Below are 18,161 nucleotides of genomic sequence, written 5' to 3'. Positions count from 1 at the left end.
TCACGTCCTCCCGCGGTCCTGGAATGCCCTCCCTCCTCACCTCCGCCAAACTGATTCTCTTTCCCTCTTCAAAACCTTACTTAAAAATCACCTCCTCCAAGAGGCGTTCCCAGACTGAGCTCCTCTTCCCCCTCTACTCCCTCTGCCATCCCCCCTTTACCTCTCCACAGCTAAAGCCTCATTTTCCCCTTTTCCCTCTGCTCCTCCACCTCTCCCTTCCCATCCCCACAGCACTGTACCCGTCCGCTCAACTGTATATATTTTCGTTACCCTATTTATTTTGTTAATGAATTGTACATCGCCTTGATTCTATTTAGTTGCCATTGTTTTTACGAGATGTTCTTCCCCTTGACGCTGTTTAGTGCCATTGTTCTTGTCTGTCCGTCTCCCCCGATTAGACTGTAAGCCCGTCAAACGGCAGGGACTGTCTCTATCTGTTGCCGACTTGTTCATCCCAAGCGCTTAGTACAGTGCTCTGCACATAGTAAGCGCTCAATAAATACTATTGAATGAATGAATGAAGAAGGGAAGAAAGGGAGAGGATGAGGGTGAAAAGGAATAAGGAGAGTCGGAAACAGGGAGAGAGAGGGAAAGGGGAGAGGAAGAAGAGGGAGGGGAAGAGGCAGGGATATGGGAGGGTTGGAGGGAGGGTCGAAAGTTACCACACCAGTTTGCTACTGGGCCAGGCTGCTGATGCTGTTCAGGCCAAGCCCTTCCGTCCAGACCAGAGGACTGGGCAGACTCTGCCGTTGCCAGGCACCCATGTGAGTGCCAACTGACCAAGTCTCATTGTGGGCAGGGAATCGGTCTGTTTTTTGCTGTATTGTACTCTCCCAACCACTTAATACAGTGCTCTACATACAGTAAGCACTCACCAAATTTGAATCGAATGAATGAATGAGTCAGGGCAGTGATACTGAGCAGCAGCAACTGCAGCCTTCCAGTTGCCCCTTTCTGCCCCGGGAAGAGCTTTTCTGACTCCACCAAAAGTTCCTCTGCCAAGCTTGAAATGATCAGTGCAGCCATGATGGGATGATGGTGGTGATAATAGGGTGGCTAACTCAGCTCCCGAAGAAGAAAGGGATCTTCTCGGAAAGCAACTTGGCTTAGTGGAAAAAGCCCAGACTCGGGATACAGAGGACCTAGGTTCTAATCCCAGCTCTGCCACGTGTCTGCTGTGTGACCTTGGACAAGTCACTTAACTTCTCTGGGCCTCAGTTACCTCATCTGTAAAAAGGGGATTAAGACTGCAAGCCCCATGTGGGACGGGAACCGTGTCCAACTTGATTAACTTGAATCTACCCCAGTGCTTAAAACAGTGCTTAGCACATAGTAAGCACTTACCTAAGGTCACACAGCAGACAAGTGGCAGAGCCGGGATTAGAAACCGAACCTTCTGACTCCCAGGCCTGTGTTCTATTCGGTACACCAGGCTGCTTCCCTAAATGGCTGCGGACACATCTGCAGGGTACACTGACATCAAGAAAGGAGTAGCTTTTGAACAAAACCTTTGTATTCCATCATTCCATCGAATTTGAACGTTTACTGTGAGCACAGCACTGTAGAGAAGCAGCATGGCTCAGTGGAAAGAGCCCAGGCTTGGGAGTCAGAGGTCATGGGTTCGAATCCCAGCTCTGCCATTTGTCAGCTGTGTGACTGTGGGCAAGTCACTTCACTTCTCTGTGCCTCAGTTACCTCATCTGTAAAATGGGATTGAGACTGTGAGTCCCACATGGGACAACCTGATCACCTTGTGTCACCCCAGTGCTTAGAACAGTGCTCTGCACATAGTAGGCACTTAACAAATACCAACATTATTATTATTATTACTGAGTGCTTGGAAGAGTAAAACATAACCAAGTTGACAGACATTCCCTGCTCACAAGGCGATTACCATCTAGACAGACATTGATATAAATAATATGTACTTCAGTGCCACAGGGCTGAGGGGAGGGTGAATAAAGGGTGCAAAACCAGGTACAAGAGTGACACACAAGGGAGTGGGAGAAGAGGAAATGAGGATTTAGGAGACAAGGAGGCAAAAGAGAAAGCAGTACCAGGTGCTGCAAACTTCAAGTATAGCACCTCATTAAGAGATAATCTCTTTGTGTGTCCAATGTACCCTCTACTCTGTCTCTTGTGTCATCCTTTACAGTCACAAATGCACTCACAGGTGAACTTAATCATCAGTGATGTCTTTGAAAGTGAATTCAATAATAAGAATATGTATTTCTATACACATACACACACACATATATATATTTATATATGATAGGTATAGATATATGTGTATATATGTATGTATATATGTATATATGATAGGTATAGACATATATGTATATATATGATAGGTATAGACGTGTGTGTGTGTGTGTGTGTGTATATATGTCTATACCTATATATATGATAGGTATAGACATACAGACTGTCCTCAACACTGCTCCGACCTCAACTGGGAATAACAGATAATGAATTAAAATTCTGCACTTCTGGCATCTTTAATTGGGAAGACATTAAAATGATATTACCTCAAAGCCACCCCCCCGCCCCATTTACTTCTCAGAGAAATGGCAACCTAAAGAATGTCAATCACTGGAACTGACTTTTCACCTCAAAGAAATTTAGTTTTTCTTTTGGCATCCACTGTTCTTGGTTATACATTTCAGCTCAAAAAAAAAAATCAATAAACAAAATGTTAGAAAATCAGTCACCTCTAAGCCCAAGGCACACATTTAGATGCAGAACAGGTAAAGCTGCAATAATCTTATGAAGAGACGTTCTGGCAGGCCCTCTAAGCCATTAGTATTTTCCTTCCCCCTACCCCTTGGTTTTGCTTCGATTGAAATTCTGACCAAAGAGAGATGGGATTAGAGTATATTATATGTAAATTGCCCATATCTAGCTTATGAGGGAAAGACAAAAAAAGTGCACTTCTCTGACTTTCTGGCCAAAGTGCTTATTCCCCACATATTTTCAACAGACATTGGCCACAGATGCTGAAGCAGTATTGGATTATATTTCTCCAAGGTAAATGAACAGGCATCTTCAAAGCAAAATAGTGGAGTAAATAATAATAATTAATAATTGTGGTATTTGTTAAGCACTTACTCTCTGCCAAGCACTGTACCAAGCGTTGGGATGGATATGAGCAAATCAGGTTAGACACAGTCTCTGTTCCATGTGGTTTCAGAGTCTCAACCCCCATTATACAGATGAGATAACTGAGGCCCAGAGAAGTGAAGTGAGGTGCCCAAGGTCACATAGTAAGCCCGTCAAAGGGCAGGGACTGTCTCTACCTGTCGCCGATTTGTACATTCCAAGCGCTTAGTACAGTGCTCTGCACATAGTAAGCGTTCAGTAAATACTATTGAATGAACAGTAAACATGTGGCAGGGCTGGGATTAGAATCCATGACCTTTTGAACTCCCAGGTCTATGCTCTATCCACTACATCATGCCACTTCTCTGGCAGGCCAGCTGATAATAGTGGCACAGCCCCAGAAGCATTGCAAGATCACATATTAGTTCTCTACTTAATCAAGATGATGCTCACAGAGCATGACCTGAGAAAATTGGGTAAATGCAATTCGGGGTCAGTGCAGTATGATAGAGCTACTTACTATAAAATTTGCAAATATTTCTTCCACCTAAAATGTAAATATTACAAAGAATCTTTTAGAAAAGGCTCGGAAATTATGAATTTCTCTTTTTCTTTGTAATGTATTTTAACTCTTTTACCCTACAGATGGTTAAATATATAAAAGTGCATTTTAACAAAAATCAATGTGACAGTGACGGAATTAATTGTAATGCTTGAGTGCTTACTGTGTGTAGAGCACTGTACTAAGCACTTGGGAGAGTACAATTTAACACAGCTGATAGACATGACCCCTGCCCACGGTGAGTTTATAGTCTAGAGGGGAATACAGACACTAATATAAAGAAATCACAGAAATGTACATATGTGCAGTGGGACTGAAGGAGAGGTTGATAAATGGGTAAAAATAAGAGCAAGGGCGAAACAAAATGGAGTGGGAGAAGAGGAAATGAGGGTTCAGTCAGGGATAGCCTCTTGGAAGAGACATGATTTTTAATAAGGCTAAATTAAGTGTGATGGTACTAAAAACTCTTGTTTGCCTGTTTGATTTTGTACATTTTCTTGTATTTTATCTGGTAACACAGAATGCAGGGTAAAGAAGGGAAAAGGAGGAGATTTCAAAAATCCTTAAATGTCGTTAACATTAATGATGCTTTAATTAAAGCCTGGCATTTAAACACGATAAATCATCGCCCATGTATTTTGAAAGGAGGAAGGCTGATTCTCTTTGAAGTTTTTATTCCTTTATAATTGACAGAACATTCAAATACTTTCAGCAAAGAACTAACTGAAAAATAAATCTCTAAATGAAAGATAAACAAATTGTTACTCTGCTATTAGGGTACATCAAGAAGGTCATTAAGGATGGTCACAGTGGTTTGAAATAATGATAACAATAATTATGATAATGGTACTTATTGAGCATCTTACTATGTGCCAACCCCTGTAGTAAGCACTGGGGAAGATTCAAATTAGGTTGAACACAGTTCCTGTCCCACATGGGCTCACAGTCAATCCCAATTTTACAGATGAGGGAACTGAGGCACAGAGAAGTGAAGTAACTTGCCCAAGGTCCCACAGGAGACAGGTGACAAGAGATGGGATTAGAATCCAATTTCTGACTCCCAGGCCCGTGCTCTATCCATTAGATCACGCTCCTTCTACAATTCTGGCCTCTAGCCACCAACTAGGATAGAAATATGGGGTGGAAAGAAGGGAGGGAAAAGTTGTAGACACCTTTTCACCCTTTTCCTCCAGAAATCAGTAGTCCAAGATATCGTGTGGCCTAGGGGAAAGAGCAGGTTTTTGGAAACCAGAGGACCTGTGTTCTAATCCCAGCTCTACCACCTGCTTGCTGTGTGACCCTGGGCAATTCACTTAACTTCTCTGTGCCTCCTTTTCCTCATATGTAAAATGGGAATTCAACATCTGCTCTCCATGGCTGTCTGCATGGTGGCTGTCCCACCAGGTTACCTTATACCTAACTCTAGTGCCTAGTACAGTGTTTGGCACATAATAAGCACTTAATAAAACCTCTAATTAATCATGGGCCACAGAATCGAGAATGAAGTAGCCTTCAGTTTAAAGTTTCTATAGTAAGGGGAGACATTTCCAGGCTAAATTCTGACTCCTTACTGGGTTTCGGGCACTGCCCAACATGAAAAAAGTGGTCGATTGTGAGAGGAACCTCAGTCTCTCTTCTAAATTGTAAGCTCCCTGAGAGCAAGAATCTTGTCTATCTCTACTGTGTTTTAGTATAGTGCTCTCCATAGAATAAGTGCAATAAATTCTATTGATTGATTCCCCCCCCGGAACCCCAGCCTAGCTAGAAATTAATGGGATTGATCAATCATCCTTGTCATCCATGGTATATACTGAGTATTTAGTGTGGGCAGAGCACAGTATTAAGCATGTGGAAAAGTACACTATAACAGAGTTGGCAGACATGTTCACGGCCTACAAGAAGCATACAGTCTGGCTGGGGAGACTTATCAAACGATAAGGGAATAAACTGGGTAAATGTCAATTCTCAGGGTAAACACAGATTTCACTGTAATTTTGAAATTTAAAAGCTACATCTTCAAAACTGGATGCTGTTAATGATGAATTTTATGTGCTTTCCAAGTACATTAACTGGGAAAGTTCCCTCACAGAAAAACAACAACCTCATGTTGCTTAAAAATTATTTGAATACCTTTAGTCTACCTACAACTTTGGTGGCTATTTAAAAATGTCACCTAATTAGACAGTCAGTCAGTTGGTTGGTTAAAACATGCCCTCTTCAGTAATCTTCAGGTCAATCAGTGGTATTTATTGAGTTGCTACTGTGATCAGAGCCCTGCACTAAATGTTTGGGAAAATACAATAGAGTTGGTTGACACAATGCGAGCTTACAGTGTAGACGGGGAGGTGGACAATAAATAACAGAAGAGTCTTACAGTCTATGGGCTCTAACTGTATTATTTAACTTGGGGAGGTCACTGGATTTTTTTTCTGGATTTTGTGGAGGCATTTTTTGTTCCTTCGATGACTCCTAAATAAAAGAAGCCTGGGCAATGACTACTCACCCATCAAATTCCACCATTTGTATACCCTTCTGTGTACACGAATTCCTGGTGTTTTTGTGAGTTCACTGATAATTACAATTACAAGCACCGTGGTACTGCACAAGGCTATGGTCCGGAATGATTGATTACAGGTGTTTTCACTGTTCAGTTGGTCAGTGGCTCTCACCCACTGCAGTTCCCTCAACTGAAAATCCCGGAGTGGACAAGTATCCCGATCTGTTCCACCTGTTCTTAAAGATATGACCTTTACTGGGTGCTTCCAATGGCACCGGGGTCAGTCGCACGTTTCACTGGTGTAAAACAAATGTCCTTGGAAGGAGAGGGTTGTATGACTTTAAAAAGACATATCCAATTTACCGTTTCAGGGCAATTCCATTTTGCAGGATTATTGTTGTTATGTTTAGCGGACAACTGGGAAAATGGTTGTAGCACACAACTGAGTTCAGATTGGGGTGGAATTATATATCTTTCTGACCTTGAAAACTATCTAAAGTCAAAATACTTTTAAAAAACTCTCTACATATTGAAAAATGATATGATAAATGTTTTAAAGTGGTAGGAGTTTATCCTCTTGGGGTGGCGGGGGTCATATGGTTTTGAAGGATTTTTGTTTAACATAAAGAAACTGCTGGTGCTGGAAAAAAGGTAATGTGTTTCCACGTAGCAGTTACTTTTCACCGTGTAGGAAACCAATTGTCAATTGTCAATAATGTAAATCCAGAAGTCTTCCCCATCCCCCAATCAATCAATCGATTGTTTACTGTGTCCACAACACTGTACTAAGTGCTTGGGAAAGTACCATGCAGAACAGGCAGACACTTTCCCTCATTATACGAATCTTTAACTTTCTCTCATTTGTTCGCTGACTGTGACAACCAAATGATGATGGTGAGATTGCGTGGCCTAGTAGGAAAAGCCTGGGCCTGGGAGTCAGAGGATGTGGGTTCTAATCCTGACTCCGCCCTATGTCTGCTGTGTGACCTTGGGCAAGTCACTTAACCTCTCTGGGCCTCAGTTACCTCATCTGTCAAATGCGGATTAAGACTGTGAGCCCCACGTGGGACATGGATTGTGTCCAACCTCATTATCTTGTATCTACCCCAGAACTTAGTACAGCACCTAGGACATAGCAAATGCTTATCAAAAACCTTAAAATAAAGCAATTTATCTCAATTATATAGGTGAAGAAGCTCATGTACCAAGAAGCTGTGGCTTGCCCAAGGTCACAAAGCAGACAAGTAGTCTGGGACTAGAAATCATTTCTTCTGAGTCACAGTCCTATGCTCTTTCCACAAGGCCACACTACCTCCCATGTAACTTCCTTTTCCTGCTTTTAATGCAAGAAGGAAAAGCGGCATGAAAGCTAACAAGGAAGGGATAGGAAACAGGACTGTGTAACTGGTCTTATTTATATCCCAAACCTAACAGCCAATATAACTGGATCCCCCATCTCCCATCTCTTTTCAAATGGGGAAAATAAATAATAGCTCCCAAATTTCTCTTCCTTTCATTACATTTCAGACACCACAGGATTGAGTGATTACTTGTACTAATTCAAATTTTGGGATTCATTTTATCCTCTTACTGATGCAGAGATTTGGGCTTTTCAATAATCCTCATGCCTATTCAGCAGCAACAAGAAATCTCACCATTGAATCGTATATGACTTTATTTTAGTAAAGAAACACAAAAATTTCTAAATAGTCAACAAATAAAATCTGAATGTGAGCTCAGCATTTCAGTCTTGGTGAGGAGGTCGGTACTTTGTCAAGTGAAGAAAATTTTTTGGCAGTTTGTTTTAAGATATAATTGGAGTCGTTTCACATTTTGATTGGCTGAAACAGTCATTAATTGCCACAGAATAAGTAATTTTCCAGTCTTGTTGCATTCTAGCAGTACGTTGTGAAAATGAAATTTAAAATAAAATATAAATTGGAACGGTAAGTTATTTAAGAGCTGGATACATTTTTTCAGCAGAGAACATTACTGGCTAGGCTGCGGCTGGTTAGAAATCCTAAAGGCTTAATCTTGGGCAGAAATTTGACTTGATAGCCCATTTATTAAGGCTACTGGTGACGTTTGTGAAATGGAAGGTGATTTTTTTTCCTCATATGCACTACTCCCTTCTATAAACCCACTATTAGATTTATAATCTCCGTCTGTTTTGTGTTACAAAAAGCAGTAAATATACCTAGCTTAATTTAACAATAGTTTATTAATTAGTTTAATGGGAAGCAGCATGGCCTAGCGGAAAGAGCACAGACCTGAGAGTAAGAGGACCTGGGTTGTAATCCCAGCTCCAACACATACCTTGGGAAAGTCACTTAACTTCTCTATGCTTCAGTTTCCTCATCTGTAAAAAGGGGATTCAATACCTATTCCCCCTCCTACTTAGGCTGTGAGCCCCTTATGGGAACTGATTACCTTGTAACTATCCCAGCTCTTAGTACAGTCTTTGATATATAGTAAGTGCTCAAATACCACAATTATTAATTATTTACCTGCTGGGCCATGGGAAGTTCTAACCAAGATATCACCACATTCTATAATGAAATGGAAATGCTTTCTCATCCCCTAGATCACAAAATGTGAGGGAGGATTGATTAGTGGAAAGAGCATAGGTCTGGGAGCAAAGGTACCCAAGTTCTAATCCAGGCTCTGCCACTTCCCGTTGTATGCCCTGAGAAAGTCACTTGAATTCTCTGTGCCTCAATTTCCTCATACAAAAAATGGGAATAAAAATTTGTTTTCTTTCCCCTCAGACTGTGAACGCTGGGTGAGGCAAGGCCTATGTCCAATAGCATTATCCTCTATCACAATGCTTGGCACATACTAAGCGCTTAATAAACTCCATAATTAAGATTATCAATAAATTGTTATGCTATGACGCTACCTCAATTGCTTATTCCCAGAAATGTTACATTCCTACATTTTGTGTGCAAACAATTCGGTAATGACAAGTTCCCTAGAAAGTAAACAGATGAACAGTTGTATGAAAACAACCAGCAAGCCAAATACCAATGATTTGCCAAATGGAGAACCCAACCAGAAGGATTTTAATCTAAAACCACAAAACTCGGGAGCAAATCAATCCCTCAGCTGCAAGCTAGGGTTGGGATAATTATTCCTGGCAGACAAGATGTGACGCCCAATTTTTCATAACCAGGTGGACAAAATTCTGGGACCAAAGGACTACCCCAGGAAACAGAAGAGTAATTCTAGGCCGGTTGATGAGAATCCCGGCCTGGGGAGAATTAGCAGTGGTAAACATTGCACTCCCCACTGTACTTCCCAAAACATACTAACCAAAACACAGTATTTGTCCATGACACATTTAAACACTTTGCACATTTTGGGTTTGGGGATGTTGGAAGAATTCACTGCAGTATGTTTCTAATTTATCTGCTACATATTTTTCAACAATTTATCCTCTATTTAGGGGTCCCTTTTCTTGGATTAATTCCACTAAATATCTGGGAAGAGGTAAGCATGGAAATAGGGGGTGCCTTTCAGCTCTGAAAATTAATGGGGTTTAAACCACCCCCAAATATGTCAGAATTCCACAAGAGAAATGGGAACAATACGATACAGTGGGACACTGAGAAGCAGCGTGGCTTAGTGGAAAGAGTACGGACTTGGGAGTCAGAGGTCATGGGTTCTAATCCTGACTCTGCCACTTGTCAGCTCTGTGACTTTGGGCAAGCCACAAAAATTCTCTGTGCCTCAGTTACCTCATCTGTAAAATGGGGATTAAGACTGAGCCCCATGAGGGACAACCTGGTTACCTTGTATCTACCCCAGTGCTTAGAACAGTGCTTGGCACAACTACAGATACCATAGTTATTATTATTGAACCTTCATTCTGGTGGTGTTGGAGTGGAACAACTCATCTGTGAGCCCTGAAACACGGGCATTATTAGGGAGTCGGAAAGAAAACAGGGCAAGAGGGGAAGAGGAAAGGGAGGGGAGGGGAGAAGGAAGGGTGAAGGGAAGCCTTACATTTCTCAGGTATTCTGGGGGAATTGTGGTCCTGGGGCTGAGATCCACCACAGTGTGCAAGCTCCAAGCACCAGGCTTTCTTAACTGGAGTTTCTGTAGACTCTGATAAAGGGAAACATCAATGGAGCAATTAGGTAGCAGGGCCTTGGGGTCCTGGACTTTCAGCCATGAGCAAAAGACCTCTGAAAATGCAGACTGGATTACCTGAATACAAGTATGTATTCAGTTGAGTTCTTAAAAAATGCATGATATGGAAAAAACCCCAAAATCCCATACACAGCTATTCTTTCCTGCACTGATTTTACTTGCTTTAATTTGGCTCATGATATCAGTAAATCATATTTGTGTGTTTACTGTGTCCACAGCACAGTACTAAACTCTTGGGAGAGTACACTATAACAGAGATGGTAGACACAGTCCCTGCCCATGAGGAGCTTACAATCTAGAGGGGAGAATAGCTATTATATAGCCATTATATTCACTGAGTTTTCCATTGGTTGAATCCTTTGAATCAGCTCATCCCGTTAGCCAAGTAATGTGCCACTTGAATTTTCAAGATCATTTTCCATTGGAAAAATCCTTTTGTGAATAGAATCCTTCCAGGGAAAAAGCACACAGTACAGCAACACCAGAACGCCTGTAACACTTGTCCTGGGCACAGGAACTTAAACCTTTGTAGCCTAAACAGCTAATTCTATTTAAAATTTTGGCCCAAGAATATCAGTCAAGACAGTTCCCTGCTTGGCCAACTGCAAGCTAGAATTTTCTATTAGCCTCCATTCCCATCCCTTTACACCACACTGCCCCAGAGGAAAATTTTGAGAAATCAAAGAAATCATAAAACTAATAATATAAACAGGTCCACCAATAGTATATACTGAGCTCTGTATGCAGAGCACTATACTAAGCACTTGGGAGAGTACAATACATTAGAGTTGGCAGATATATTCCTTACCCACAGAGAGCTTTCAGTCTAGAAAGGGAGACGGACATTAATAGGAGCTTGGCTTAGTGGACATAGCATGGACCTGGGAATCAGAAGGTCATGTGTTCTAAACCTGGCTGTGCCAGTTGCCTGCTATGTGACCTTAGGCGAGTCACTTCACTGGGCCTCAGTTACCTCATCTGTAAAATGGGGTTTGAGACTGTGAGCCCCCTGGGATCAGTGTTTAACAAATACAACAATATTATTATAAATGACAGATATGAACCTAAGTGCTGTGGGTGGGAGGGTACAGAACTAAGTGAGGAGATAAAGCTGTTTGTTTCAGTCAATTAACGTGGCATTTATTGAGTGTTTATTATGTGCAGAGCACTGTATTAAGTGCTTGAGAGGGAACAATACAATAGTTAGTAGACATATATTCGCCCAGTTGGTAGCCAGTAACTAATATGAATGATTAAGATGCAATTTTATTATCAAAAAATCCACCTACTGCTTTCTTAAAAGGTGAGAAGCAGCTAAATAATCTCCACAGGAAGTCCATCATGAAGAATAAGAAAACCTCCAACACCTTATCTCCTCAGTTTTTCCCCACCTGATTACTTGCAGAGGAACAGCAAATAACAGCAATTAAGTATAGATTGCACACATTCACTGCTGAGAAAAAAGGAGCAGATAAGGCCTCAGTAGATTTTAAAGACAAACAAAAGCCTCATCAAAAGATGCAATCTCACAAGAAATGAAAAAAAACCTGCCTCTTAATACCTTACATTGATTGAGTTTGGATGATCTTATAATTTTCAAGAAAATCCCTTTCCATTTATTTAAAATGAGGTGATTTCCATTTGCACTAAGAAACACAGGGGTTTAGAGGTTGTTTTCTCCCCTTTCTCCAAATGACTCAAGTTGCAGACTCAACTACTGTTATACGTGTGTGTATACACCCACATATATATATATATACATATATTCCAAAGAGTATTTAATGTAGAAGTAGAATAGCATTTATTGCGGGCTTACTGTGCATAGAGAACTATACAAAGCAGTGGGAGAGAATACATAGGCTACGATGTCAGTCAATCATATTTATTGAGCACTTGTTTTGCGCAGAGCACTGTACTCAGTGCTTGGGATAGTACAATATAACAATAAACAGACACATTTCCTGCCCAAAACAAGATTAGACCTGGTTCCTGTCCTTCAGTGGTGCACATTAGCTAAAAATTTAATGTTTAATGTGATTTTAATAGAGATCAACTTCATGACAAAATGAGACTGTAGTCAGTGGCACAAATCCTCCCTGAACTCTACAAGACTATGTGCTCTAAATTCTGTCCTCTACATATACTGGGACTATAAACTCACTTCCAGCTGATTGCGCTACTGTCCTCTTTTCTAGGGAATCTTGGTTATAACTTGGGCAGTTGTACTGATTGTAAAGCACTTCTGACGGTACCATATTGAAAAGGTGACTCTCCATTATTAACAGAAACTTAAATCAGTGAGAACAAGAAAGTCCACAAAAAATACAAATGGGAAAAAAGGTGTGGCATGGAGGAATTTGAAAGATGTTTTGCAAGAAATGACAGAGCTAATACTAAAAGGCTCTTTAAATTAACTCATTTAATCAATCAATAGTATTTAATTAAAACCTACTGTGTACACAGAACTGTACACTAAGCGCTTGGAAGAAAGTTATAGAATTAACAGACTTCGATTCTTTCCTAATGCATGTTTTGACTGCACATTTCTGAAAGAACACGTCTAGCAAATTGGGGAAAATTTCTCTGAAAACATGCCTCTGTGACACAGAAAAAAAGCAGCATGGCTTAATGGAAAGAGCATGGCCTGGAAGCCAGCTCTACCATTTGCCTGCAGTGTGATGGTGGGCAACTCAACTTCTCTCTGCCTCAGTTACCTCCTCTGTAAAATAGGGATTAAATCCTCCTTACTATGATCTAGCCTGTGAGCCCCAAGTGGGGCAAGGACTGTGTCTGACCTGATTGTCTTGTACCTACCCCAGTGCTTAGAACCCTAGAAAGTGCTTAACAAATACCCTAAGAAAAAGTAATGTGCACATGCATGCAGCATGGACTACACAAACATACCACGAGGTTAATTTTCATTATACGTTAAAGCTGGAAGTTGGTTAATTAGCCATGAACATCGGGTAAAAGGTGTCTTCCGGGAAAAAGTGGTGATCAATTTTTACAGAGAAAAATTGCCAGGCCAGAGGAAGTAGATCAAGTAAGGTGAAGGGGGGAAACTTCAGGATTCAATTAATTGAATTTATTCATTCAATCGTATTTATTGAGCCTTTACTGTATGCAGAGCACTGGCCTAAGTGCTTGCAAGAGTACAATATAACAGAGTTGGGTAGGCACATTCCCTGCCCAAGATGAGTTTGTAGCCCAAAGGGACTGTTAAGTCTTTGCTATGTATTATTACTAACAGTAATGTCGTCTTTGACCCAGCCCTGGGACTTATGGTGGTCTCAATAATTCTCAGAAGGCTGGAGTGGGAACAAGAGTTTCTCTCCCTCTGTGATTTCAAATTCCTTATTTCATCTCATCCCCATCTACATCCAATTCCTGGTCTTATCAGATCTGCCAGGCACCATCAAATGTCGTGCCTCTACCTTCTGTTCCACTATGAGTCACTTGTAACCATCACCCATGAATAGAAACACTTGAATTTATGATATTTGCTCAAACCCATTTGGACTTTTAGATCATGGACGACGGGGCCCATATTTTCAGTGCTTGCCTTGTACTTGCCCTTTAAGAAAGGTGTTTAATCAATGCTTTGAGAATAATGATAATAATTATGATATTTGTTAAGTGCTTACTAAGTGCCAAGCACTGTTCTAAGCACTGGGGTAGATACAGGATAATCAGGTTGACCCACGTGGAGCTCACACTTTTAATCCCCATTTTACAGATGAGGTAACAGAGGCACAGCCAAGTTAAGTGACTTGACCGGGGTCACACAGAAGACAAGTGGTGGAGCTGGGATTAGAACCCAGGTTCTTTGACTCCCAAGCCTATGCTCTTTCCACAAAGCCACACCATGAGATAAGATGTCATGAAGGCTGGAGGAAATGTGAGACTGACTGCAGAGAAGGAGATAGGTTAGGGCTAGAGATGTAAATTTGGGAACGATCTGCTTAGAGGGATAGTTCAAGCTGTGGGAGCTAGTGAGTTCTCCAAGGGAGTGGGTATAGAAGGGGACCCAGAAGTGACTCTACCCAAGGCTCCCTCGAGACTCCCACAGAAGGTGAGGGGGTGTCTATCTCCAATTAGATGTACAATGAAGACCGTTCTGGTGCACAAGAATTGTTTTCCATCTAGGAAGGGAAATGCCATAGTGAAAACCCTAAAGGCTTTAGACGGTCTCCATCTTTGCCCAATTTATTCTCCTGGGAGATGAAAGAGTCCATTGTCATTTTTGATTTTTTTTTCAATTCATTCACCGGACTATAAGAGATTCTCAGTCCAGTCAATTAAGTTCTCAAATTAGTGGGAAGAGTACTGGCTTGGGAATCAGACAACTTGTGTTCTAAACCTGACTCTACTTGTTTGGTATGTGACCGTGGGCAAGTCACCTAACTTCTCTGTGCCTCAGTTACCTTAGCTGGTAAATAGGGAAAAAGACCAAGCTCCAAGAGGGATATGGACTGTGTCCAGACTGATTAGCTTCTATCTACCCCAGTGCTTAGTGCAGTGAGAAGTAGCATGGCGTAGCGGATAGTGCTCAGGTTTGGGAGTCAGAAGAACACGGGTTCTAATCCCAGTTCCACCATGTCTGCTGTGTGATCTCGGGCAAGTCATTTCACTTCTCTGTACCTCCATTACCTCATCTGTAAAATGGAAATTGAGATAGTGAACCCTATGTGGGTCAGGGACTGTGTCCAATCCAATTTGCTTGTATCCACCCCAGGGCTTAGTACAGTGCTTGGCACATATTAAATGCCTAACAAGACTGACACACAATAACACTTAGCAGATACCTTTAAAATCAAAACAAAGTTTTAGTTATCTTCCGAGTCACGAGTTATCTACCTCATCAGGACACTCCTTGTTTCTCCGCTCACAACTTCACACTCTTAAGAGAGAAGGATAGACTCAATAGTTGCATTATCTCATTGCTCTTCAGTCGGCCTTTGGGATTTCTGTTATCTCAGTGACCCCAAACTGTTACTCTAAGGTTTGGTTTCAGCGGTTTGGTTTCAGCATCAGCCTGAGCCAAACCTTTTATCCCTGGCTGGTCTGAGCAGCAAGGAATCCTAGGTGAGCTGCTCTGGAATGACAATATTGTTTCCTAAGCCATGTCCTCTGAAGGCTCAACCCTGAAACCCCAAATCTTCTCTCAGGTAGGTAAAGATAAAGACTTCATCCTTCTGATTTACTTATGTTCCCTCAGGTGCCCTGGGAAATAGTTGCGCTAAGCCAAATTGAATTTGCAATCCCCCTAAGAAGGCCTCAGTGAAGAGGCAACTTTTTCTTTGGTACACAGATGCTTTGCTCTGAAAGGGTAGATTGTATTCTAATTGTAAAGATGGTATTCTAACAGGGTGCATTCTTATAGGGCATTTGAGAATCAAGAGAGAGCAGCTTTTTTTTTTTTAAAAAAAAGGAAATGGTAGTACAAAAGCCTTATTATCAAGGTGGAACTTTTCTCTGCAGATAGGTCACTGGAATCAAGCCAAGACTTCAAGGCCAATAACAGAAAAGATTGTTATAAGTATATATTTTTTAAATAATCCAGGGAATAAAGAGGAATGTTGGTGGTGGCCAAGGGTATGGAAGTAGGGGGATGAATAAGAATAATGACTTAAAAGCTTTTTTCTGCTTCTTTGCTTTCCTTTCTGCAGATGCACAGCTGAACCAGTGCAGCTGGCTCCTTGACAAATGTGAAAAAATAAGCCAATTTGAGCTGGTTGTTAGCAGTCGGAATACAGTGTCTCAGATAAATGAGTATCCGCCTCAGGTATGGCAGCGGATCTTCTCGAACCATTCCTGAGAGACTCAACAGCTCTGCCGCAGCCTTCAAAAGCAGTAGCACAGCTCTCTTTCATCTCCTATCCCCAACTTCTGCAGGAGGTGACCTTGGAGGAGGAGAAGGATGAAGAGAAGGAGAAGCAGGAGGAGGAAGAAGAGGAGGAGGAGACTAGGAGAAAGAGCAGAAAGGGAAGAGGATGAGGAGAAAAGAATGAGAAAGAAAGGAGAAAAAGGAGGAGGAGGAGACTAGGAGAAGGAGGAGAAAGAGGAGGAGAATAGAATAAGGAAAAAAAGGGAAGAGAAAAAGGAGGAGGAGAAGAAAAAGGAAAAGGAGGAAATGTCTTTTCTCTTTTTGCCTCCTTTCCTATCCTTTGTCCTACTCTGAATATTTTCCTGCCCTGAAGCCAGGTAGGGTTTTCTTATATGCCTGAGAAAAACGAACCCTGTCTTCTCCCCACAAGAAAATACACACCTGACCCTAAGAAATTCCTAAGGACAACTTATATAAGCTTCCTGATATTACTGTTTTCAACATCAGAATTGGGCAATATGCTAAAAATCATCCTACTGCAATTTACCAGCCAGGGCCAGCCAACACTCTGCACGATGAAAACAAGTTTGCGTACATCCATATATTCATGCATGTAAATAAACTGAACTAGAATCTTCATTCAATCCTTTCAACATTTAGAGGTAAGTAAAATTAAGAATGTGCATCATTTTGAAGGTGAAAAAAAAACAAGTTCATGACATATAATTCTCCATCTTTCCATGAGGCTTACCTGCAAATGGCTTTTTGAAAGACTTCAAAAAGGGAACTAAAATCTCAGCAGAACAATTTGAGGTTATCCAGCAACAAAAATTAATATTTAAAATTACTGAGCAAGAACTATTTTTGTGCTAGGAGAATTTCTGGTGCACATAGCATACTATAATGTAAAAGACAGATATTACTAAACCATGTAATATTAATATAAAACCAAGATTTGATCAAATATATTCTGAAAAACTGTTGTAATCTAGAAACACAATTCTTTTGGGAGGAGATTAAATGGATAAATGAGTGACTGAGTACTTATTTTTATCATAGTCTGATATTCAAAGATTTTTAGATCCTTTGTATCTTGAACAAAAAAAGAATTCTTCACAAAATACATTTTCCCCCAGCTTTTCTTTCGCCACGAAATTTGTAGTTGGAGTGATCGAAGGCAATAGAATGAAAATTAGAAAATCCCAGCATTCCTGGATGCTTTGCTTCACTCATTTTTCACAACTCTTCCATTGTTTTTCCAACAAAAATAAATGCTAAATTTGCCAAAGTTACGCAACTACAGAGTAATTCTGTGTAACAAATTTGTTATTTCCATATAAATTACTTGTTCAGAGAAGAATAACCTCTCCTCAGAAGAAAGGAAACAAAAGAAAGACAAACTGACTGACAAATAGCACAAGACCATTTCATGGGATTCTCTTCTATATAGTAGGTGGTGTTAGAATGCTTACAGTTCTAGGATACCATTAACCCAGGGTGAAGAACTGAAGTGCCTGTTTCGTCACAAAACAAACTGCTGGTTTGAGTCTCAGACGCTACTTTCAGCTTTGCTTGAGTGAATAGGCAAATCACTTCTAGACCCACCATGCGGTCCACGTTCAGCTTCATACCCCACTGATTGTAATAAAGTGATTCCTCACAGCAGTATTCCCCTAGAAATCATGCAACACCACTATTAACACAGGTATCAGAAAGGATAACAATAAAAGCAACACGCTGGTGGATACAGTCTTCCCCTCCTGGCTTGTTCATCCACAGAAATAAAGAGAGTAATAGGAAGCACATAGGTCCATGAAACAGGGCAACGAACTGAAGCTGACATTCAATAAAGTACCCTGGCATGATCTTGAGGCAGCTTTGGACTATGTGCAATTTAAAAGTGGGGATCCCAAAGAAGCAACAAACCAAAAGGTGGCACAGGAAATTAATTACTCTCCCCTCCTACAAAGCCTTATTAAAGGCATATCTCCTCCACAAGGCCTTCCTAACTAACCCCTCTTTTC

The 18,161-nt window shown here is 41.0% G+C and overlaps 1 long non-coding RNA gene across 1 annotated transcript in view; it reads left to right on the top strand.

Annotated features, from left to right (window-relative positions):
* The window catches only part of LOC120638379, a 125,526-nt gene extending 108,101 nt beyond the window's left edge, over positions 1-17,425 (top strand). Inside the window, exon 6 of the long non-coding RNA XR_005660015.1 lies at positions 15,980-17,425. This is a non-coding gene — a long non-coding RNA (uncharacterized LOC120638379). The remainder of the gene's footprint in view (positions 1-15,979) is intronic.
* The last annotated feature ends 736 nt before the right edge of the window (positions 17,426-18,161 follow it).

Source organism: Ornithorhynchus anatinus, chromosome 5 (genome assembly GCF_004115215.2).
Source record: "Ornithorhynchus anatinus isolate Pmale09 chromosome 5, mOrnAna1.pri.v4, whole genome shotgun sequence".
NCBI lineage: Eukaryota > Metazoa > Chordata > Mammalia > Monotremata > Ornithorhynchidae > Ornithorhynchus > Ornithorhynchus anatinus.
This window is presented reverse-complemented; position numbering and strand designations above follow the sequence as displayed.